Below are 25,160 nucleotides of genomic sequence, written 5' to 3'. Positions count from 1 at the left end.
AAAGCTGAACAGGACGTGTTTAAATCTCGTGGAGTTTAGGCAATTCGCTGCTCCGAAAAATTGGTTGGCCTGGAGTTCGGCACTTTAGGCTGCACCGACTTTCCATAAACTCGTATAGAGAGAAGGCAAGATAAAGAGGCTAGGATCTTCGGGGGCACAAATACGACCCTTGGAGACTATCATTGGACTGCTAACATCACACCTGGATGAGGTGGTTCCACATTCGTGGAACACCATTCATCCTGGGTATAAACGCGAATGCAGTCTCCCCTATGTGGCACAGCAAGATTGCCTTGTACACATCTTGCCACCATGGTGTTCGTAGGGGGGAGGTATTGTCCGAAGTGTTGCGCAAGCACGATTTGTTTTGTCTAAATGTCCCGTCAAGTGTTTCCACGTTTGAAAGCTCCAGGGGCGTCAGTGATATTGACTTTACATGTGTTAATCTTGCAGCAAACGCGTTTGTCCAGTCTTGGAGATTGTTGTCTGGGTATAATGTTAGTGATCACACTCCTATTGAGGTCGTGCTGGTCAATAGGATTGTGAATGTGAGTGTGGATCCCCCGCTTATGCCGGCGCGTTGGATTACGCGTGGGTGTAATTGGGGTGAATATGCTGCTCAGATGGAGGAGTTCGCCGGCCGCTCACCCCTCTCTGAGTTTGTCCTTCTGTCTGTGGATGAAAAGGTTGCATTGTTGAATGAGTGGATGTATTGCGTCGATGATGACATACTTACGAAGCCCGAACGAAGGGCTCGGTAAGATGTCACGGACGAATGCTCTCCGTGTTAAGCGGAGGGAAGTCCGTCGCCTGATTCTGTTGTTGATGTTGACCAGCTTAGGCTCGCCTATAGGCGAGGTGTCTCGTCGTATAAGGAGTTATTGAGGCAGTCGAAGGAAGGACGACTGGAGGCGATTCCGTCGGTGAGTGCTGTGACGACCCTTAGTGGTAGGATGTATCGGATTTGCAGAGGAAAGCGAAGTCACGACATAGCTGGCATTAAGGTGACCAGAGAACCTATGCTGACTTGGCGTGACAGTCTTTGTACTCTGCTAGGTGAACTATTTCCGAGATCCGAGCCTTCGGTGTTTCCGGACGGTCACGCTCAGGAGGGGAAGAAGTTCCTCCCCTGAGGAGTTGTGAGATCGAGGAGAGCATGGTGAGCACTTAGGTCTCGGAAGTCACCTGGCTGGGATGGGCTGACAGGCGAGATGTGCTAAGCATCTGGCAGCCCATCCCTTCTCATGTCCATTGTTCGTTTTAAGAGTAGTTCTCGGTCGTGCAGGGCGATATCTCTTCTCCCGGCCCTTGGCAAGGTCCTAGAGAAGATGATGGCCCAGCCACTGGGGGTGAAAACATCCCATCTGACGTCTGACGGTCAGTATGGCTTCCGTACTGGTAGGTCCACCGACGACGACTTTATGCATGTGAAGAACTTTGTTGTCCATTGTCCTCGCAAGTACGTCCTTGGAATCTTTGTTGCTTTCAAAGGCGCATTTGATTACCTAAGTTGATCGTCTGTGTTGTCCAAAAAATTGTACTCGAGGAGGGCGGTCAGACCTGAGGCTGCAAGGGACTCATCTGAAGTGGATCTGCCACGAAGCCTCACCGGAGGTTATCTGGTACCTTGGGACCCGGGATGGCCCTCTGAGAGCATACATTCCTGGATGACTGTGTTCTCGGCCCGGTTATTTGCGGGAGTTTCATGGTGGTTGTGCTTATGCCTACATCGCGGGCAGAGTAGAGTTGCGCTGTTCAACTCGGGTGCCGTACCCCTTAGTTGTGGCAGAGGTGTTAGGTAGGCCTCGCATCCACTGGTATGAATGCTGAGCCTGCACTCACTATAAACCAGTACTGCTGTGCTAGTCATGGCGGGGCTCTGATTGTGATCCCAAAATTAATCCGTGTCCGAAGAGGACCGTGGGGTTATGCCTACACGGCAGGTACTCACGTTAAACCCCCAGGATTTTCATTCAAAACTACCACACCTAGCATTCCTTCGAATTCTGTTATCGTCGCGCTTGGTGGAGCATGGCAACTATATATATAGATACAAGCTATTTTTGCTCTGACGAATCAAACTTCTGGAAACTCCATCACCTCTCGAATGGTTCGATTTCCACAAGCCCATATTGCCACCTTGCCAGTTACATCTGCAGTCCAGGCACCGCTCTTATTATTGCGATAAGACTCGCTGATTATGGCAGCTTCGATTTCCTTCTCATAGATGATCTGCGAGATAAGGTCTTGCGCTGCCTCGCAGCGGTTGAGGTTGATTTGTATCAACCTCATTTCTTTCCTGCATTCAAGGCTCACCTAAACACTAGGGCATCTGCTGCTGCCTGCAACGTGCCGACTGCCGACGCCCTTTTTTTCCTTGCAAAGCATACATTCAGGCTCAGCCTTGCACTCCCTGAACATGTGACCTTCTCCTCCACAACTTTTTGACCTGTCACGGTCGCCGGTGTATCTAAGGCCGCGCTTGAGGGACACCTGCTCCCTGAGTCGGCAAACGATCCAACCTATTTTTACTTTTCCAGTCGCCAGCAATTTCAACGCTGCTTCAACTGGTAAGCTTATGATTACCGTTTTTGTGCCTCCGTATGCCTTCCTCAGTCCCCTGATTGCGGAATCTTGCAAGTCAAGTGCTCCGAACTGCTTTTCTAAGGTGTCGTGGATATCCTCCTTGGTCGTGATTTTGTCAATGTCCTTACATTGTATGAAAATCTCCTGCTTTCTGGCCCGTACTTGTGCTTCTTCTCTCTGCTCCACCTTGCCGAGGAAATTTTCCACCGTTTTGGCTGGAGACTTCTTCAGCTCCAGCACCAAATCTCCTTTCTGAGAGCATCTGATTAGGCTGACGTTTTCTCCAAGGTCCATCTAAGGCTCAGAATCGGATTTGACCTTCCTGAGGATATCAGCGTAAGTCATATCCCCTTTTTGGAGATGATAATTAATTCGGGACGTAATCTTCTTTCCTGTGTCATATTTTTCCTTCCGCTAACCTTGGTCCATGCTTCCTTTGTTCTTTTTTGTGGTTTTGCCTCCCTTGGGTCGATTGGAGCCGGCGCCGCAGTTTCCACGATTTTGGTAACTTTGTTTGCCTTCCCTTTTGCCGATGAAGGTCCTTTTTGCCTCTTCGCGTCCTGCAAGGATTCCAAAGAATCGTTCGCGCCCTCTCTACTCCTCTTTTCAAGCTTACCGCCCTTTGGATTTTGAGGGGGTGTTACTTGTGTTGCCTGGGTGACGTCACAGCTCCTCCGTTTAGTTTTCCCATTGAGCGCTTACGTATTTATTAGCCTTCCTTGATTTCTTTCCTTTAGCAACGTTGATTTCGGAAAAGATCGCACGACCGCCGAGCTTCTCTTAAATCGATCAAACACTAAGTCCTGTGGCATGTCCCGACCAGGTGTAGTCACCCACTATGTGCTAATGAATGATCAGTTTGTGGGGCATCTTTTCGTGTGTTTTGAACAGGCGTTCTCGGGAGTGATGTACTCCTTTTAAATGCCTCTTTCTCCAGGCTATTAGTGGTATTCGATGCAACGGTGGCCAAGTAATCCACCAGTGAGGCAGTGCAGTCGAGGGATATCGACGGTCGTGAGCCTGCTTGCCCATTCCCAAAAGCCGTCGGTACTGGGTTTCCGAAGCCCTGCACTTTAACTTTATTCTCTGTCCGTCTGCCTGTCTTTTTTTTTTTTGAGGAGGTGGAAATCTTCAAAAGACACTGGCCTTCTTTAAAAGATACCCCCGACTCCCCCCAAGTCCCGTGGAACCACCGTACGGTATTACATCACAGGGCGGAGTCAGCCCATTTTAGCTTGGTCCCTTTTCGTCTCTACGGGGCGTACGTAACCGCGCTTTTCTAGTCTCCTCTGCCTTTCGAAGTTTGCTCTGGATAGATATGACCATGCAGTTAATCGCATCCCAGTTTTCCTAACATGCTAACGGTCTTCGCACCAGATTCTCTGGTACGAGCACCTCCCCTAGAGTCTCCTCTAGGTTCCTCCTTTCCTCCACAAACCTTGGACAGTGGAAGAATACATGCTCTGGGCCTCCATCGCAGTTTGGACAATCGGGTGAGGTATCTAGTTTAAACCTCAACAGGTACTGGCGATATCCTCCATGCCTCATGAGAAACTGAGTAAGATTATAATTAATCTCACCGTGCCGTCTTTCTAACCACTCCTTGATGGCAGGGATGAGCCTGTGTGTCCACCGACCCTTTCCCGAGTGTTCCCAACGATCTTGCCATCTATTTAGAGATCTCTCTCTCTTTCGGCGTTCTTCGTCTGCGATAAAGGAGAGATAGACTTCGCACTATATATATTCGTCATCTCATCTGCCAGGATCTCAATGGGCATCATTCCAGAGACGACGAATGCTGCATCATCTGAGACAGTCCTGAACGCCGAGCACACCGTTAGGGCTGTTCTTCTGTAGACTGAACTCAGTTTGTTAGCGTTAAATGTAACCTGGAATGCCTTTCCCCAAACTGAAGCTGCATAGAGCAGGATCAAATTCACTACCCTAGCTATAAGTAGTCTGGAAGCATGCCGTGGCCCACCTATGCTCGGCATCATTCTTGCCAGGGCCACACTCGCCGTGGATGCTTTGTCATAAACATACTGCACGTGTTGCTTATAGCTAAGCTTCCCGTCGATCATCACTCCCAAGTATTTGATCGCAGGCTTAGAAGTGATGATATGATTCCCAATTTGAACATGGGCAAAATTTGCGTTTTTCCGTTTTTTCCCTGGAATCATCCACGCGAATCAGAACGTGTATGCAGACGTCCAGGTCCTTCGGGGTATTTGCCTTCGTCGAAGAATAACTGAATGGCGGGGGTGATTTTAATTTGGTAGTGGAAAGGACTGACTTGGTATCAAAAACAGGGTCACTAGGGAGTCTCAAATTCTTTCCGCATACTAGCTCGCCCGAGCTGCCGGCAAACTCCTCACGTTGGACAACACGTATGTCAAGAAGAACAAAAGGCAACGACTTGCGACTACAAAGAGTCAATGTGTGCCATTATAGCGGCCTTCAGCATCCTATGCCAGCGTTCCAGCATCTCAGTGGATTGCAAGTGATAAGCAGTTGTCCGATGGCATTTGAAGCCCTGGAGCCTGCCTAACTCCGAGAACAGGATTGACTTGAACTGCATTACTTGGTCAGTAATGACTTCGGCTGGAACTCCAAAGCGTGGAATCCATTCCCGACAAAGAGCCCCCGAACAACCGCACCAGGCGCGGAAATTTTACTAACAATTCAACAGGATGAAGCCTCATACACCTCGATGCTCATCTTGCCGAGACAAAGAGGAAAATCTGATTTCCGACTGCATGGACTTATTAAGCGATGGGTTGAGTACATTCATGAACTGCTCAACAACTAAAATATCGGCAAGTTGGAGGTCCCACCAATGAAAGACGACGGACAAACGCTGCCACCATTAATCATGGAAGAAACAGTTCGTGCAATCCATCGGCTTAAAAATCTTAAGTCGTCAGGAACCGATGGAATTACATCAAGCGGTTCGTCAACTAATGCTGAAACTGTTGAACAGCGAAATAATGCCGGACGACTGGCGTCTATAAGACAGTTTCCGATATCTTACTAGGTCCGATAGCCCCATACGACCAGAACGTCATCGGCCAATACAAAGGAGAAGTCAGGAGCCGATAGAATTACAGCGGAATGGGTTAAATATGGAGGCGACCAAATACACCAAGTGGTTCATCAACTGATGCTCATGTGTGGGACAGCGAATCAATGCCGGACAACTAGCAATGTGGTATTATCTGTCCCATAAATAAAGAGGGAAATATCACGCTACTGTAGATGTATCGTACTGTAAGATATTCTCCGCTATCTTACCAGGTGGGATAGCTACCATATACTCAGAACATCATCGACCCATACCAAAGAGGCTTCACTTAAGGAAAATTAGCAACAGATCAAGTTTTCTCTACGCGACAAGCAACGGAATCCCAACGAAACTAATAAGACTGACAAGGCTGACCCCGACATAAAAGCAACAGGATTGCTCCCGGGACCACTCAACATCAACAACGGTTTAAGAAAAGGGGATGCCCTATCATGCATCCTCTTTAACCTAGCCACATGGGGAAGATGATCCACGATGCAGGTGTTAATGTAAGAGGACCTATCTGAGCAGGGAGCCCGTGATCTTGGGTTCCACATTAATGAAGGCAAGACGAACTACATGGTGGCAACGTCAACACCAACAATCAAAGAACCAACTATATCAAATCACACTGGTCAAACAAGAACAATAAAGATAGGAAACGACAACAACCTAATCATTTCTTCAATCTAGCGTCAAAAATCACAACTGATAACAGCTATGGCGATCCCTGCAAAATTGTTTGCTGCCTAAAGAGCCTATTTCAGCTTACGAAAATTGTTCCGCGCTACGGTTTCGCTTTTACTGTACAAGACAATGATCTTTCCAGTCCTTGTGTATTCCTCTGAGACCTGAGTTCTTAGCAAGAAAAATTGCGCACCCTTAGCCGCGTTCGAGAGAAAAATTCTTTGAAGAATTTTTGGTATCCTAGTCCGTATTGTACGAGAAGGTCCGTGCAAAATGGCGTTATCATACTGAAGATTATGCGAGCACCTCTCAGAATTTTGGGGTCGCGATAGGTACGGCTAGAAATACTTGGCGGTGGACAATGAAATTTGTTTTTTTGGCGTGCAAAACCGAGTGCTTTTCAACCCACTCGAAAACCATTAATATTGGCAAAAAACTATTACACAAGATTATGAAAAAAACCCTAAATGGAGTGTCAAAAATTGGATGCATGCATATTATGGTTCAGCTAATCGAAAGCAGAGGTGATTCGGCATATTCGACTACCTTTTGAAAGACGTTAGAACGTCCAATACCAACTGTCGGCGGTCCAAACATTGAGACGAATCTACGGGTAGCACAGTCTTTCTTTTTCTGGTTATATATAGTTGGCCCAATGTTTAAGGGCGTGTAATGACTGCTACCAAACAGCTGTAAGTTACTATCGGGATCTATACTACCTCATTCTCGCAACAAACTGGGCAATGAATTAGTTCGAACACCTCTGGACAGTTGAGGGAAAGTAGTTTCACAAAAATAACTGACCTATACACCGCCAATGAGTAAGAGTAGCGATAGCTTCCGATGGATCTGATTTATCGCCTTTTTGACTCCGTGCTTCAGGGCTGTCGTCCAGTTATGCCTGCCAAACGATATTGCGACAAATTATTTAACTTTCAATTAGAAATCCTGTTAATTTTCTTTCATTTCATGTTCATGTTTTTGATGAAAAAATCGTATTTTAAATGACTGAGTACGATTTTTTTCCCGCCCAAAATATTGACGAAAACGGCGAGAATGGTAACTTTATGACAACAGAAGGCCATGGTTCAAATCTCTCAGGTGACAGTGGTATTTTTATCGTGACTTGACGTCGGATACCAGTTGACTCCGCTGTGAATGAGTACCTGAGTCAAATCAGGGTAATAATCTCGAGCGGGCGCAATGCTGACCACATTGCCTCCTACAATATACTGTAGTGTAGCGTTACGGTCTTGAATGAAGTGCTCTAGCACAATTCAAGCCCCTGATCCAATTGGATTGCTGCACCAATGATTATTGTTGGTACTATATATACACTTGAGAGCAAACAGCACAGCACCTTTGCTATAATTTCAGATGTTAACTATTTGTTCTATCAATCCTGAAAATACGTCGTCTGTATTTTTAAAGTGTATTAGGTATGCTTTTAACTAATTTACAAGCATAGACATGTGAGCTTTAAAAACCATATAATAATATCAAACGAAAACCACGCCCCTAAATTGCCCAATTGAGGTAGTAAGCGTCGCTAGGTATTTGCATATAAGTACTTAGCCTGTACATTAGTGTATCAGTTCCATCGTCAGTAGAAACCGGGGAAGGGATATAAAATGCCATGAAGCTGCTCAAATTGTTCTACTTACTCCTCTGGACGTGTGTACCAGAGATATCAACACACTGGAGGCTACACAAGGTGCAACATTTCGACAGGATGATCAATACGTTGTGACCACATTGTTGAGAAATTGGCATCTGAATGCAGCTCAACTGACACAACACTTACACAAATGTCAGGGGCTCAATATCAGCCAGTGGATAATAAGAATACAGTTAGTTGGAGGGAGCTTCGCAGCCCTCAGTTCTACAAATGACCAAAATTAACCGGAGCCCATTGCCAAGCTCGCCTTACGTTCGCTCCAAGACATGCGAATTTGGCGATGGAGCGATTTGCTGTAGTCTTGGTCTCACATGAATGCAGAATATGACTCTAAGGGAATAACTGGGTCGAACAAGAGTATACCAAAGTTTCTTAAAAACCCATTTACCTCGTTCTGCATCTTTGAGCAAGTATTTTTGACGTCAGATCTTGTATTGTCTGCGGAGGCATAGAAAGGGCAATACGATTCTTCATCACAGGGACTTACTTTGGTACACTATCTCGAAGAGATCGAGCATTCATGAGAGAGTCAGGAAAGGACATTTGTCCTATTAGAACCTAACACTTAGTATATATGCATATATTATGTCAGAATATTCGCCTTTGTGTGTTTCTGATATTCAAACTCTTTGAAATTGCCCTTGGGCGATAACTTTGACCTATTATAACTTTGATAGTTGTAGCACGCCTTCCACCACACTTGGTAGGGACCATGTCTTACATTACAGTCTATATTGCTGCATTTCATGATTCATGAACTTAAGGGGGTCTTGTAGTCAATTACTAAAAATTATAGTAATACACTAATATTACGAGGGAGAGCTCTTATAGTGGCAAGTTCGTGAGTTTTTTCAGATTTTTCGGTTCGGTAGGTTCTGAGAATGGATCGGTGGAAGAAATGACCACTTTTCAGCCCATTCTCCATTGTGTATCAAATGTCAGAACTGAAACCAGTACTAACCGAAACCTTCCACTTAATACCCCACCTGAGTTTATTTGATGATTAAAATTGAACACCCTCTATATGTATGTACATTGAGTAGCTTTGGTCAAAGGGTTCATAGGTCTACGTATATCCACCCGATTTGTACCCACCCCGCTACTTTCATTGGTGTGTACGTCAATAAAACTCGCTCTAGCGCAAATTCTGACTGAATGTCAATGGCTCGCGAAGGTGAATATTCTGACATAATATATGCATATATATTAAGTGCTAGGTTCTAATGGGGCAAATGTCCACTCAAATGTTTTCATGTAAGTAATACACAAAACCTTTCATATCTGAAGCAGGCCAGCTTTTGGTTTCCCGACTTGTTCTTATATGTTGGTATATTAACGCTTTAGAATTTGTTTTTAAGTGCGAAGGGATGTACTTCCAATAGTTAAGGCGATTTGCCTGCTTCGTCGTAAACTTGGTAGACTAGGGATTAGTTGGAGATTTGAGAATGTATGAGAAACGGCGAAATGGATGGTGCTTAGATTCCCATCTTCTTTGATGTGTGTTTAGTTTGAAGGGGAACTCCCCGTATGTAGGAAAGGGGGTGTAAATATTCTGAAAATATGAACGTGTGGGGTATCAATGAAAAGTCGAGCTGGAGCAGTCTTCTTCTGGGTTCAAGTCGGCGCTTATCCGCGGGCAAGTATTTGTCTTGCTCAGCAACAAGGTAAAATGTTGGACTGTGTATTCATTGCATGTACACATCGAAAATTAAGCCTATTTTGATGTACGCATGAGTCATTTGGTGAGCATCATAGAATTTCGCCAACAACAGAAACCCGGCTTTCTTGTAACATGACGAACTTATTCCAGGCGGAGATATATGATATTTTATTAGTTTGGTTCTTAAGGTTTTGTTTGTCAAACAAGACCTTATTAAAATCAGTTCAATGTCTGTCAATCTCTCTGTTTGTCTGTCTGCCTGCCGCACGCACTTTTCTCAGAAACGGCTTTACCGATCGACACAAAATTCGGTGAGCAAGTGGGAACTGTGAATATCCACACATGAAGTAAGTTACATCTTTCAACCTTGAGCTTAACGAGGGGCCTCAACACATGCGAAAGGGGGTGTACATTTATTCTAGATATCAAACGAAAGGTCTCGATGGTCGAATATTTAAGTAAAAGTTATACCCTTCGTTTAAAATCAACAATTTTGGGGTGGAGAAGAAGAGCGCATTTCAAATTGTTTGCCCCTGCTTCAGGTTGTACCGTTAAAAGACATGAATGAAATCGGACGAATATATTTTTCCAAATCCTATCAAACAGTTCAAAAAATTTGTTTTTGAGAAAAACCATCATCAAGGACGCAACACCGGTATCCGGTCTAAACCTGCCTTAATAGAAACTCCACATATCCCGGTCTTGTGCCCAGGTCAACCAATTCGATATCCCTAAAAGCTGTCTGACGTCCTGGTCTACGCCATCGCTCCATCTCAGGCAGAGTCTGGCTCGTCTTCTTCTTCTACCATACGTAGATATTGCCCTTATAGACTTTCCGGGCAGGATCATATTCATCCATACGGATTAAGTGACCCGCTCACCGCAACTTATTAGACGGATTTTATCAACAACCAGATGGATTTCGTCATTATGAAGGTTCATGTAGACGACCGAAAATTCTCCGGAGAATTCTTCTCTCGAACGCGGCCAAGAGTTCGCCATTTTTGCTTGTTAAGAACCCAAATCTCCGAGGAATACATGTGAACCGGCAAGATCACTGTCTTGTACAGTAAGAGCTTTGACCCTAAGGAGGTCCGGTTCGGTTGTAGATGGTTATAATTTTGTTGGTCTGTGAAAGCAATTGACGAGCAAACATTCACCGATGTGTGATTGGAGCAGGACACTATATCAGGTACACCCTCGGAAAGAGACTACACTCCAGTGATAGTCGCGACGGTATGCGACTCATCGATGCCGAGATGTTATACATTCCCCAGTAGAAGACCAGAATATTGGTGGAGTAGTGAATTGTCTAATCTTCAGTCGGCAGCGAGCTTATAAGGAAGCCAGAAGAAACCTGAAGCTGGCTATACAGCGAAGCAAGAGGAATTTCTTCAAGCAAATCTTGCGCATAGGCAGATATAGACCCATTAGGAAGTGCCTACAGGGTTGAGATAGGGAGATTTAGAAGTCAGACAGCTCCACAAATTACATGTCCCTCATCTCCTACTAAAAGTTCAGGGTTTACTCCCTCAGGAGAACACGAAGGGGTTACAGTCTACAGATATCTTTAGTTATGAATCTAATACCCCCAGTAACGGACAGAAGAAGTCTTGGAGATTTGCGATAGGCTGGGAGACAATAAAGTCCTCCGGCCTCAACGGCATACCAAACTAAGCTGGCCGTTAAGTCGAGGCCATAGAAATTCGTAGAGTCTTTTGAAGCATGCTTGGCGGTTATTTAAGGGGATCATCCCGTGTGTCGGATCCGTGGAATCGAATTTTTTTTTCTGACATCAATTCTATGCTAGATATAGTGTAGAATATATGGGCAAAGTGATTTTTTGATATTCGGAGTCGTTCGGAAATTATAGGGTTAAACACGTAATAAGTCACATGCCAAATTTAGGTCGATCCCCGTAATAAAGCTCGTATTTATCGATCCGAATGACGTTCGAATGACTTCGCTTAAAGGACAAGAATGGAAGCCAAGGCTGCACATGTGTTTCTGCAAGAAACCTAAGGTCTATGGACTAAGTATATTTATTTATTATTTAATTAACGAACAACAAACAGAGAGAATTCCAATTAATTATTGTCCTCAGGAGGAGGAGAAAGCAAAAAGCTTATCCTACGTTTAAAACTACTTAAAGTAGGGAAGTTAAAAGGACCAAGCTGTTTTGCATTATAATTTCGGCAAAGCCTGGGAATCTGGGAATGAAAGTAGACTTCGAACTCCGCGAAAGACATGTTGAAAATATCTGCGTTACGTGTGTTATAAGACGCAGGACGGCAGGTGATCTCGTCAGCGGCGGAGCAGTCCATCAGGCCCGAGGAAAGTTTAAAGAATGCGCATAGATCCAGATAGGATCTACGCTGTTGTAGGAAGGGAAGGTTTAGAAAGCGGAAGGCGGGAGGGGTAATCCACACGAGGGAAGCTTTTCTTAAAGAAGAGAGAACGGGTGAATTTACGTTGCACATTTTCAAGGGCAAGACAATCACAGTTACGAGTGGGTGACCAGATCACGGAGCAATACTCAAGGGTATTCCTCACAAGGGAATTGAAGAGAGCTGAGGAGGGTTGGATGGAGTCAAAATCAGAAGAAGAGCGAAGAATAAAGCCTGAAAATTTTGCTGCTCGGTTGATGACATCGAGACAATGGGTGTCAAAGCGGAGCTTATTGTCGAAAGTGACTCCGAGGTCTTGAGTGGAATTTAAGCAGGATAAGGAATGTCCATGAAGCGAGTAGGAGAAAGAAGTGGGTGAGGATTTTAGGGAGTAGCACATAGAGTGACACTTTCCTGACGTTTAGCGCTAAACCATTAGTCGAGCACCAACGAACCAGAGTGTCCAGGTTATTCATGAAGGGAAACACAGTCCATAGGCGACGATATAGCGGAAAACAGCTTAAGGTCGTCTGCATAGAGCAAACAGGGACAAGTAAGGAGAGGAGGAAGGTCGTTAATAAAAAATAAAAATAGTAAAGGACCCAGAATAGACCCCTGTGGGACGCCAGAAGAGGTGGAGAAGGAGCGGGAAGTACAGCCGTCAAAAGAGACGCGGCAGGATCGGTTGGAAAGGTAAGTAGACAAGCCATAAATCAAGTCGGTATGGGAACGTTTAGGGACGAGAGTTTGGATAGAAGTATCTTGTGATTTACAGTGTCGAAGGCTTTCGCGAAGTCAGTGTAAATGGTATGCACTTCTTGCCGTGAATTTAGACATTTGGCGACAAAGTTGGTAAAGTCAAGCAGGTTGGAAGCAGTGGACCTACGTTTAACGAAGCCGTGTTGTTTTTTCACTATGTGTTGGCCAAAGTGGGCGGACAACCAGTCGCTGACATATCTTTCCAGGATTTTGGAACAGGAGGAGAGGAGGGAAATGGGACGGTAATTCTCGGCAAAGCGAACGATCGCCACTTTGTGAATGGGGATAATGAGAACCTCTTTCCACAAGCTGGGAAAATGATTCTCTTCAAGGCTTTTGTTGAAAATAAGAGATAGGAGAAGGGAGATGGACTTACCAGATTTGATCAAAAAGAGGTTTGGAAGACCGTCGTAGCCAGGTCCGACCTTGGCATCAAGTTCGCCAATGAGGTATTGGACAAGGATAGGAGTAAGAAGAGGGAATGGTAGGCGATGCGGGGCAGGCTACATCTACTATCGGGAGGGATTCGGGGGAAGGAGGAGGAACATAGACTGACGAAAAGTAGCAGCATAGTAAATCACAAGATCGTTGGGGGAGTTAGCAGAGAAGCCAGAGAATTTAATGGACGGAGGGGATAACTGGGCGAGGCAGCGGGAGTTGCGAATGTGGGACCAGAAAGGTTTCAGATTTCCGCGCTTTAGTGAGTCTTCCACGCTGGACAAATATCCGTATCCGGACTTACGTATTAAAGATTTGACCGAGGAACGAAGGGATTTGAAAAAAACTAAGTCAGCAACGTTTCTAGAAGACAGGAACTTCTTTCTCGCAGTCTGTTTTTGACGTAGTTTTTTGTGAATTTCAGTGGTGAACCAGACGGTGTAAGAGCGTAAGCACTTAGGAGAGGAGGGAACGTAACAAGGAAGAAGATCAGATAAAATGGTATAGAAAGTGTTGATTGCTTGGTCACATGTAAATGGAGAGAGCAGGGGGACCCAGTTGATTGACGCCAGGGCTGAGTTCAGACCTTCGAAGTTCGCCTTACGAAAGTTGAACTTGGTAGGCTTGCGAGCGACAGGAGAGTGGAGTCGGGATATCTGAGCATCGAACTCGAGAGCAGGATGATGGGCGTCAGGGGCAACGTAAGACGGAGCATGAAGGGATTGGGAAAGATAACGTACAGGAAGGTTAGAGAGGACAAGGTCAAGAGTGCGATCTAATTGGTTTCTAGAAAGGTTAAATTGGAGGGCCCCACAGGTGTACATGAAAGTGGATAGAGGAAGGGAAGGGTGGGTCGAGTTATTAGGGAGGGAGGGAAGGCCAGGTGTAACGGTGATTTCGGCACGGAGAGGGGACTTAACAACTATTAGGGCACCTCCGCCAGTTGTCTTGCCAAGCGTAACGCAGACTCTGTCACAACGAAACACAGAGTAACCTTCGAGGAGCTCAGAATCTAAAATCCTGTCATCCAGCCAGGTTTCAGAAATGCAGATGACATGATGTTGGAATGCTAAGGCAGACAGTTTGAAATCCGACAGCTTGGTCCTTAGACCCCTTATATTTTGATAAAATAGCGTATAGTTATTGGTATCATTCAAGTTCGGCGAAGCAGGCGGGCGGGCCGGAAATTTTCACGAATCTTAGACCTCTGATAAGGTTTAACGAAGACCCCCTGTGGCCAAAAGGAAGATTGGACGATAGCATCGAAGTCATGGGGATATGTCACTTTGAAGGAAGCTATCACTCGGTCAGGAGAGCCATCCTTCGTCAGCTTCACACAGGAAAGAGGTGACAAAGTTGAGTTGCTTTTGATTCTGATATAGGCCAGAATTTCGTCGGGCGTAGTGGAATACGCTAGCCTTGATACGAACAGCTGTTTCGGTGGCGAGGCGACGTTCAATTGGGGGCTGCTCGGACGACATGAGGTCGGAAGGGCCTGCGGTTCAGCGGTGGCGGGCGTCGATGATACACAGGAGGAAGCGTGCGGTGGTGCTAATGTAGCGACTGTAGGATAAACGCCAGAACTTCGTAGCGCATTCGATGTTGCGTAGGGAACTTATCCCTCGGATGGAGAATTCTTCAGTAGGCTAGCGGACGTCATCGGGTTGATACCATCTTTTATGGACACACTGGAATTAAGCGAGGCAGATAGAGGCAAAGAATTAGAATTAGTCGACCGGGGCGACTTAGGTATGGCGCCAGTTTTGTTGGTTGCAGTCGCCGGCGAGGTATAAACAGAGCCAGTCAGCGGCATCTCAGGAGCTGAGACTACGCTGGTGCTCGATAAAGCAGCAGCTTGCGGGGGCAGAATTGTCGGCGATTTTGAAACTGCAAGTTGAATCGATGCCAAAGTCGCCGTGTGTTGATGCAGCAGCTGAATTGAATCCGATAGCGTGGTACCGCAGCAGGTGTTACAACGATAGGTAACGTTAGGGGAAAATTTAGCCCGAATATCTATAAAGGCAGAGGGAATACCCAAGCACTTGGCGTGGAAGGTCGCACCACAGTACCCATCGCAGTCTAAAAATTTGGAGCGAATAAATTCCGGCTCCTTACAAATGGCACACAGAGTACCATAAATCGGTGAGGAAGTTACCATAATAAATTTGAAAAAAGGTTATTAAAGGTGATTAAACGCACAAGCGACGGGAGTGTAGTCACAATAGTTTATCGATAGTAATATGAATTTCAATTGAGAATGAAATTACACGCACTCTGTAAAGATTCGGCAACAGTATAGTTTATTAGGGGAAAAAAGTGTAAAGCGGGGCGTAGGAGGATCGAACTCAGTATCTAGCGCACAATAGGCGAGCGTGTTGTCACAGTACCACGTAACTCCTTCTGTATCCTCGACAACAGAGAAACAGGAATTATAATAGTAACGAAGATCGCCTAAAGATATGCAAAAAAAGTCAGAGTTATTTGCAAATCACTGCACTTCAAACAAAAGGTAATTGACCGGGGAACAGTAATTCCAAAATTAGATGCAAAATATTGTTTTCGGAAGAAAATTTTAAGTCTTCGAGAGCACACAAGAAGCGCGAGAATTAGCCGTTTCACTTGCGCGATGTATTGACACAACGCACAGCACCAGGTTTCTCAGGGAAAGGCTCAGAGAATAAGGTAAAAGGAAACTGCAGAGTAATCGCGATAAAAAGTACGTTTAGCACGTCCGTTCGACTCAAAGTTCACAGGAAGCCCAAAATCTATCAAACGCAAACTAGGATAATTGCAATTCATTCAGTAGTTTTATCTTATTCAATGGAGAAGCCGTGGAAAAACACCAAAATTCACAAAAAAAAGTTTAACAAGGCACCAAAAATTTAGCTTGTAATATTTTTTAATAATCCTAGTTTGCGGGCTATAGTTAAGTCTGTACGTTACAATGCCGTTTACTTTTTTCTTTAAGATGATCGCAGCGCCCTCTAGCATGGCAGCAGAAAAACACCTTTTTTTGGAGATGGGTGTATCCATTGCCCTGTATATCAATAACTAACTATGCGATCGGGCTGAAAAAATTGCTATACCCGCTCAAGCTATCAATAAATCTATGGTGAAAAATTCGTGTTTGCATCTTTATCCAGTTCTTCACAAAAAATTTCTAAAAGAAGCCACAAAAAACGGCCTTCACACGAGATGACCCCTTTAACAGACAAAAGGCTCTGGTATGACACAGGCAATGGAACCAAAGAACACATTGTTTCCGCGGTTGTTCTACAGGGGTCTTTTCTGGGACCGCTATTCTGGAACATCATATAAGATGATGTCCTCAATATTTCAGTTGCTAGCTAGGCTACAATAATGGGTTACGCCGATGACATAGCGGTGATTGTTGTTGCAAAAAATCTGGCTGATGTGGAATTATATTCATCCAAAGCAATCACTGCCAGAAAGCTTAGCTGAAAGATACAGGTCTTGCATTCGCAGAGGGTAAAACAGAGGCGGTGCTTATCACGAAGCAACGTAAGCAAAATACCACCCGTAGCAGAATGGAAAAGCATATTATCACTTCAAAAAAAGTGGAGTGATGACAGTTGCGGAGCTGAATTAGCAGCACTTACATGTTTGTACCAAGGCGTACAATGTTAGCACGGCCTTGGAAAGGATGACGGCAAATATAAGGAGCCCGCAATGCGCTAGTAGGCTGCTTATAGCTAGAATAGTCAGCTCTGTACTCCTCTAAGCAGCACTAATTTGGGAGAGAAGCACAGGAGCCCAGTTAGGTGTAGGTCTGGCCAACAAAAGTGATGTAAACACTCATCGGAAAGGGGGATCTGATTCAGTGGTAGATCTAACTTTTGTAAGCCCCGCGCTGGTACGTGATATATCCTGGCAAGTTAGCGAACTGCCGTGGTGGATGTCCCCGAGCAATATGCGAGGAAACTCCTTAACAGCGGGAGAATCAAAATCGGATGGGTAGTATGCAGGGTACGAATGCGGATAGTCCCCACCAAGTGCTACAGGTGTCTGGACTATGGACACACGTCAGCAGCTTGCAAGGGTTCGGTCAAGAGGACAGCATGCCGGAGATGCGGCCAAGCGGGTCATCAAGCGAAGATTTGCAAGGAAAGCGAGAGTTGTGTTCTCTGCAGGGATCGTGGCGCATCTGGCGAAAGCGTCGCACAGACTGCGGGCTCGGGACGGTGTCCGATCTTCAGGGCGGAATTGGAGAAGGCTAGGGTGCGAACGCCATGATCCGCATTTTGCAAGTTAACATGCACCGGAGTGCAACCGCTCATCAGTTGCTAGCACAGTTCGCTGCGGAAGTAAATGCTGATCTAGTGCTGATTAGAGAGCAATACCGAAACAAGGACCCATCCTAATGGTATCTCGACTTATCGGGCACCGCTGCCATCTGGGTTCCGGACGACTTTCGACTTCGTGTTCTTGCCGGAGGCCGGGTGGACGGATTTGTCTGGATCCGGTGTTTATGGATAACGTTTTTTAGCGTTTACCTGACGCCGAATGAGTCGATTCCGGACTTTCAGCGCCGGCTTGATGCTCTGGAGGACGCCGTTTCGAGCACGGAGGGACGAATCCTGGTTGGCGGTGATTTTAATGCCAGGACTCTTGAATGAGGCATGCCTCAATCAGACTCCAGAGGGAAACGGATTCTGGAAATGGCGGCGAGAACCGGGCTCGTAATTTTAAACACCGAATCCACGCCAACGTTTCGGCGCCCAGGTTGTGAAGGAAGCATTCCCGACATCACTTTTGCGTCGGAATCTCTGGCATCATCGGTGAACGGGTGGTGAGTCCTAGAAGACTTCTCGGCAAGTGATAATCAGTACATTGCGTTCGAAGTGTTTGACGCTACTTGCCGGCGAGCACCAACACGACGTTCCCCCTGCGTGTGGAATGTCGCGAAGGTGAACATCGGAAGGTTCGTCGAAGCTCTTGGAGCAGGTAGGGCCGCGCTGGGGGGCACTCCGGGGGGTGGTGGTGTCGGAGCTGACACCGTCGTAAATTCAGTGATGAATCTAATAACGACGGCGTGTGTGGCTTCCATGCCCCGGAGAGGCCCCAGGCGCGACAAGCCTTCTATGTACTGGTGGACGGCGGAAATTGCCGACCTACGGAAGGAGTGTCATAAGCTCCGCCGTTTGGGACAACGTTTGTACGCCAACGAGGAGGCATGTGCCATAAAGGCACAATATAGTTCAGCAAAAAGGAGACTCCGCAGCGCTATAAATAAAAGCAAAGCTCGCGGCTGGCAAACTCTTGTTAATGAGGTGAATGATGACCCGTGGGGACTTGGCTATAAGCTTGTTACTCGAAAAATCGGGGCTCTGCGGAAGCCCTGCATATTGAGCACCGACCAGATGGACCGGATTGTGCGGGCATTGTTCCCCAGACACCCTGCACGGGTTGATGTAAACAGCGCGGAAAGCGTCGTGGATTGCCCTATTTTCACAATGGGAGAACTCGAAGAAGCGGTTCTCACTATGAAAAACAGGAAGGCGCCAGGTCCTGATGGCATCCCGGCGGAAGTTTACAAACTGGTGTTCCGCCAACGGCCAGAATTGCTGCTCGAAGCGTTCAACGCGTGCTTGAAGGAGGGCATTTTTCCTTCTCGCTGGAAAGTGGGCAGACTCGCGTTCATCAGTAAGGGTAAAGGGGACCCGGAGCTCCAGTCTGCATACTGACCGCTGTGTATGCTTGACACGGCCGGAGAAGTGCTCGAGAAGTTCATCAGGGGTAGACTCGCTGAAACGATCCGTGCTGCCGGGGACTTATCCGGAAGGCAGTTCGGGTTTAGAACAGGAAAATCTACAGTGGATGCTGTTATGGAGGTCGTAGATGCGTTCAATCGAGCCGGGGCACACAGCCGCCGATCTCGACGGATAGTGCTCCTCATAACGCTTGATGTCAGAAATGCCTTCAATTCCGTAAGATGGACAGATATGCTAGGCACACTAGAGAACTCCTTTCACGTGCCAAGCTATCTGTGGCGGATATTGAGGGATTATCTGAAAGACCGCTCCCTGTTCTATGAGACGCTAGAGGGCCAGAGGAGGATGGAAATCACGTCGGGAGTAGCGTAGGGATCCATCCTAGGGCCGGACCTCTGGAACATACATGCAAAAGGGGGGTGTACATTTTTTTTCATCAACTAGGAATGTGGGATATCAAATTAAAGGTCTCGATTAGTACTTTTCGAAGCCGATCTTAGTTTTGACATTCATTGGAAAGGTGGGGAGTGTGGGGGGTTGAAAGTGATCTTTTCTTTAACGAACCCATTCTCAGAAGCTGCCCAAACGAAAAATCTGAAAAAAATCAGGGGGCTGCCACTATATGGTGCCTAGGCTCCGAAATACTCTCCATACCGATCCCTGTTCAAATAAAGTTAATAATAGTACATTACTATTTTTTAGTAATTGACAGGAAAACTCTCCTTAAGTTCACCCTAGAATCACACACAACAATGTAGGCTACAGCATAGAGCATGATCCAGTCAAATTTGGTGAAAATTGCACTATTACTAGCAAAGTCATACTAGGTCAAAACTGTCGCTCCTCCTTCAAGACTATGAATGTCAGTATCATTTGAAACTGGATATTTTTACATAATATATGCATATTTTACGTGCATGCTAATGGGACAAATGCACATCCAAATCTCCTTATAAAAGAAATAGACAAAACCTTTCATACCTGAAGCGTCTAGCTTCCGGTTTCCCGATTTGTTTTAGATATTTCGGTTTGATAAGCTCTGAAAACGTAATCTATTTCCCTTTCTAAGGATCACATTTTAAGCCCTCACTGCCCTATGTTTCAACCAATATCGAAAATAGCTTCGTAAGGTACTATTCGGAACCTTTAATATAAAACCTTGCGTAACCATATTCTGCTAAAATAAAATTGCACCTCTCTGTTCCATATATGGGTAGCGGAGTGCATAAAAGATGGTTGTTGGAAATACGGAAAGCGGACCGCCGCAATCTCTCAGCCTTGATGAATATCAGAACATATTTTTGGCCCAATATACACTGGGATCATTACTTTGCTCTACACATGCATTCCAATACCGCCTAGAGTTCCGTTTGACGATCAAGAGAGAGTGAATGCGGAAACTATCCACAAACAAGCCTTCCGTAATACTTATGAGGAGGAAACGGAGGCCGCAAAAACCGCAGCTAACAGGACACACCACAGCCACGTGAAGAGCAATATCGTTGATACGACACATACTTTGCCTCAAACAACACATACTTTGTCGCAAACAAAGTGTGAACGGCTGGTTCGATTATGAATGTAAGCTTGCAACGAATAGTAAGAATGTTGCATACTGGGCACTGCTGCACTGTCAACGAATGCAGATACGACCAGTGGAAAAGCGACTCCACCGACAGGAAAAGGAAACCTGTGAGAATCAGCAGGTCTATGAACCCGAAGATGCAACAATAGCATGCGCGCAAATTTTACAAACAAGTCAGCAGGGTGATGCCTTATGCACCTCAATGCTCACCCTATCAAGACAAAGAGACAAATTCGATTTTCAATCGTATGGAATTGGATTGGATTGAATACTTTGATGAACTGCTCAACAACCAAAATATTGGCCACTTGGAGGTCCCGCCAACTGAAAATGATGGACACATGCTGCTTCCATTAAACCTCGAATTAAACATCGAATCGAGTCCGTGCAATTGATCGGCTTAAAAATCATAAGTCGTCAGTAGCCGATGGAATTATGGCAAGCAGTTCATCAACTGATGCTCAAAGTGCTGGGCAGCGAGTCGATGCCTGACAACTGGCGTCTATAAGATGCTCTCCGCTATCTTCCTAAGTCGGATAGCCCCACACATCCAGAATATCATCGGCCCAGTAGACTTCACTCCAGGCAAATCAGCAGCAGATCAGATTTTCTCTGTGCGACAGCGATAGCAAAACTGTCGAAATATGGCCATCATTTGTACAATATTTTCATCGACTTTAAGGCTGTCTGTGATAGCATAGCCATGGTGAAACTGTGCACAGTTGCGCGAGCCCCAATAAGAGCAGTATGATCAGTTTCGACATAAGGATGCTCTATCACGCATCCTCTTTAATTTAGCCCTGTATTCCTCAGAGGCTTGGTTTCTTAGCAAGAAAGAATTGACAACTTTTAGCCGCATTCGAAAGAAAAATCCTCCGAAGAATATTTGGGCTTCTGTAAGGGGATGGAACCTATATGAGGACGAAATTTATGACCAATACCACAACTGTCTGGTTGTGAATAAAACCCGGCTCAATAGGTTGTTGAGATCCAGTCCAGAAAATCTATAAAGACAATGTCTCTAGTAGAAAATGAAGACGTAGCGACCCCTGCGTTAAATAGAGCGATGCTGTAGACCAGGATACAGCCTTTAAGGACATTGAATTGGTGGACCTCGGTTCAAAACCCGGATGTCTGGAGTTCCTTATTAAGACAGGCCCACACCGGATACCGATTATTGCGACGTTGATGATGATGAATACTAACCGTCTCTGAGACAAACTATGAACAAACTATGAACTATGAACTGTAAATAACATTTTGTTTTACACAAAATTTTAAAAAATTGAAATATTTTTTTCCTAAAACTGCAAAATTTATGATTTTTATTATTTTCACTTTCATTCTGGTTCAAATTCTTATAAAATAAGTTAGTAACATAAAATTGAAGCTTCTCTGGTTTCAGGTAAAAATTGGATTCACTACACGTCCCGCAATTGGAGAAATTGACTTAGTGAAACGCTTATAGGTACCGAAAGAAAGGTGGCACGATAGAATGGTCTTAAGAAAATAATTGAATCGCTTTGAGGTGGACGAAGTAGGCGGAACTAGGATCTCATAAATTAACCGGGGATATTTTGAAATCTAAACAGAATTTAGTTGGAACAGTAATAGTGCAGGATACAGTTCGTAACTTCCAACAATAAATATGCATACACTCGTACATAGATTTTTATTCATCCAGATTTGCCAAAGCCCCGAACTATGAATATAATAAGTTAATTTATTGCATGAATCTTTAACTTGTGAGCAGGATTATTTCGCTTCCACATTTCTGTGTGTTCTGAGGTCAAATTCATGATAAGCCAACTCCCGTTTACTTAAAATGTAGGGAACTTTCAGTATTATAATCTTACTCGTTTGCCCTCAGAAGAAGCCGGATCAATGTGAGCCGAGAATACTTCGCCCACTTTTAATTTCTTCTAGGCACTCTGCAAATAGGGGATCTCTTAACTCGACTTTAACTTTTCACAATCCAACTGTGAGCAAATATAGCAGTGCTAACATCCGGAAGAATTAGGGTAAGCTTTGGTGGACGTGCTAGGAATATGGCAAATCATCGCCCTGACTTTTCTAATTCGAAAATTTTTAGAGGAATTAGAACGCGTTTCAACTGCCAGCAGCACTTTTGTACATAAGTTGCTGTAAGATAATTGTATCGACTTCAACATCTCACTCCGTACTCAGAAAATAAACTTTCTATAGAAATGGAGACATTGGGAGGGAGTGTTTTTTCATGACAAATATAACATAATATTTTCATTAGGACTATTTATTTTAGGGGAAAGGACAATGTAGTGGTAACTCGTGTTCATATGACATTCACTATATATAGAATTAGGAAGAAGCATTGATAGTCATATACGAGTATTTATGTACAGCTACAGTATTAGCTTTGACAATATAAACATGAATCGGCAGTTCTTCGAGTTGAATAGCTCAAAAATTCAATATATGGCTGTTTTACTTATAGGTATGGACGAGCGTAAAGTCAACGTTTCGGGAGGCAAATGAATGCTGCACAGAAGGAAGGTCCATCTTGTGGAAAACAAGAGTCTTTCCTTACCTCTTTTCTCTATTAGTAAGCTTAACATTCCTGAAACTCAAAAAAGTGAAGAGTCGCAGCATCCATTATATTTTATATATATTTTATTTGCTCGTTGAGTAGTCAAAATGTAACCAGAGAATTATTCCCAAAACTGAAATCACAGGACACATCACATCGCAATTTAATGACCATAAAAACTTCACTATCTGATATCTAAATAATAGCAAAGACATTTCGTTCCGACGAAGGTAAAGTTAATCGATTCAATATGCATACGGTAATTTATTTTTGGTGGTATTACAGAAAACCTATCCTGAACCCATTAATAGTCTTAATAGTCTAAGAGCTGGCTACATGAAAATGTATAGCGCATGATTCGTTTCATGAAAAATTTTATCTGCAAATAGTTGTATTGTTGTCGGTGAAGCAACTGCGGTAACGAGAATTCACTCGCCAAGATTGGTCTAAACATCAAAGTCGATGGTAAGCGACCAAAAGGCCGGCCGAAACAACCGTGGCTTAATACAGTGGATGGCGATTTGAAAGCCTCGCGGTCGCATCCAGATCAGGCTTTCGATAGAACAAAATTGGACAATCGACCACGATGAGCCGACCCTGCTTGTGAACGGGACAATGACTAAAGCAAAATATGATTTTTCACGCATAAAGGATGTTCCAAAATTGCTGAACAATTCAAAGCAAAAAATCAAACAAATTTTTTTCGGTTACTTAACGTTTTAGTTGGCACAGGCATTTTAATTTTTAAACAAGTCGGAATGCCGGAAGCTCGCGCTTCGGCACTACCCGCAAAGTCCATTAGCACGCATATACTATATACCTACATACACACATGTCCCGTTGGAATAATTGATATTCATATACAACTTATTAAAAAACTAAAACAAAATAATTCTTTTCCACCCAATTCATACTAACTTACTTCGTTGTGATATTGACGAATTGATATGCGATGATGACGTCATGTAGGTTGTAGAGTGCATGAAATTCACAAAAAATTGTAAAGTTTTACCCCCTATAACTTTGTTAATAAGAGTTTGATTTTCTTCAAACTTGACCAAACTGTGCAATATGTTCTTCATTATACGCATGCCAATTTTGTACTTCTGGGATGAACATAAGGGGGGTGCCGGATAAATTTCTAAAATGTGGAAATATACTTTAACTACTTTAACTTTAACTTTATTATGCAGCACAACTTCCTTTTTTCAAAACTCAATAAAAAATATTGCATGGATCGGAAAATATTTATTTATTTTTTATAATGTAGGTACATGTCTAAAGTTTTTATTTACATTGTTTTGAAGATCAAATCTGTTAGGTGACGTCCCCCATTCTCCATACATTGCGTAAACCGATTTCTGGTGTTTGTCATGACTCTTGTTAGTATAGCAGGTGGTATGTTGGCAATTTCTTCTTGGATGTTGGTCTTCAAATCTTGTAGGGTTCTTGGACGGTTCACATAAACACGGGATTTCAAAAAACCCCATAGAAAAAAATCACAAGGGGACAGATCGGGAGAGCGTACCGGCCATTCCAAATCGCCTCTAATTGAGATAAGGCGCTCTGGAAAGTGTTCCTTCAAAACAGCCATCGATGCTCTTGAAGTGTGTGCTGTTGCACCGTCTTGTTGAAACCAACTGTCCCCCAAATCCAAATTTTCTAGCCGTGGGAAAAAACGGAAGTGCTCGAGGAGACCATGTACCATAATAGTGTGAGCTCAGATGAGGCTTTACACGAATACCTCTCATTAGAAGAAACCGTACCCTTCCCGCCTCCAGAAGCTTTCCAAGACACAGCACCCCTTGAAGTTCCCAATGAAGACGAGCTAGAGGAAGGAGAAATAGTACAACATCCTTTTTTAGATTAAGCAGCTCTTCGCTCCCATACATTGAACATGCGACGAAGAGCGGGGAAAAACTTAAATTTCTTGTTGATACGGGATCTAATAAGAACTACATTCACCCTCAATTTATTAGAGCTCCCATTAAAAACAAAATTGCGTTCATTGCTAACTCTGT

This window comes from Hermetia illucens, chromosome 1, assembly GCF_905115235.1.
Source record: "Hermetia illucens chromosome 1, iHerIll2.2.curated.20191125, whole genome shotgun sequence".
Lineage (NCBI taxonomy): Eukaryota > Metazoa > Arthropoda > Insecta > Diptera > Stratiomyidae > Hermetia > Hermetia illucens.
Note: the sequence above shows the minus strand (reverse complement) of the source record.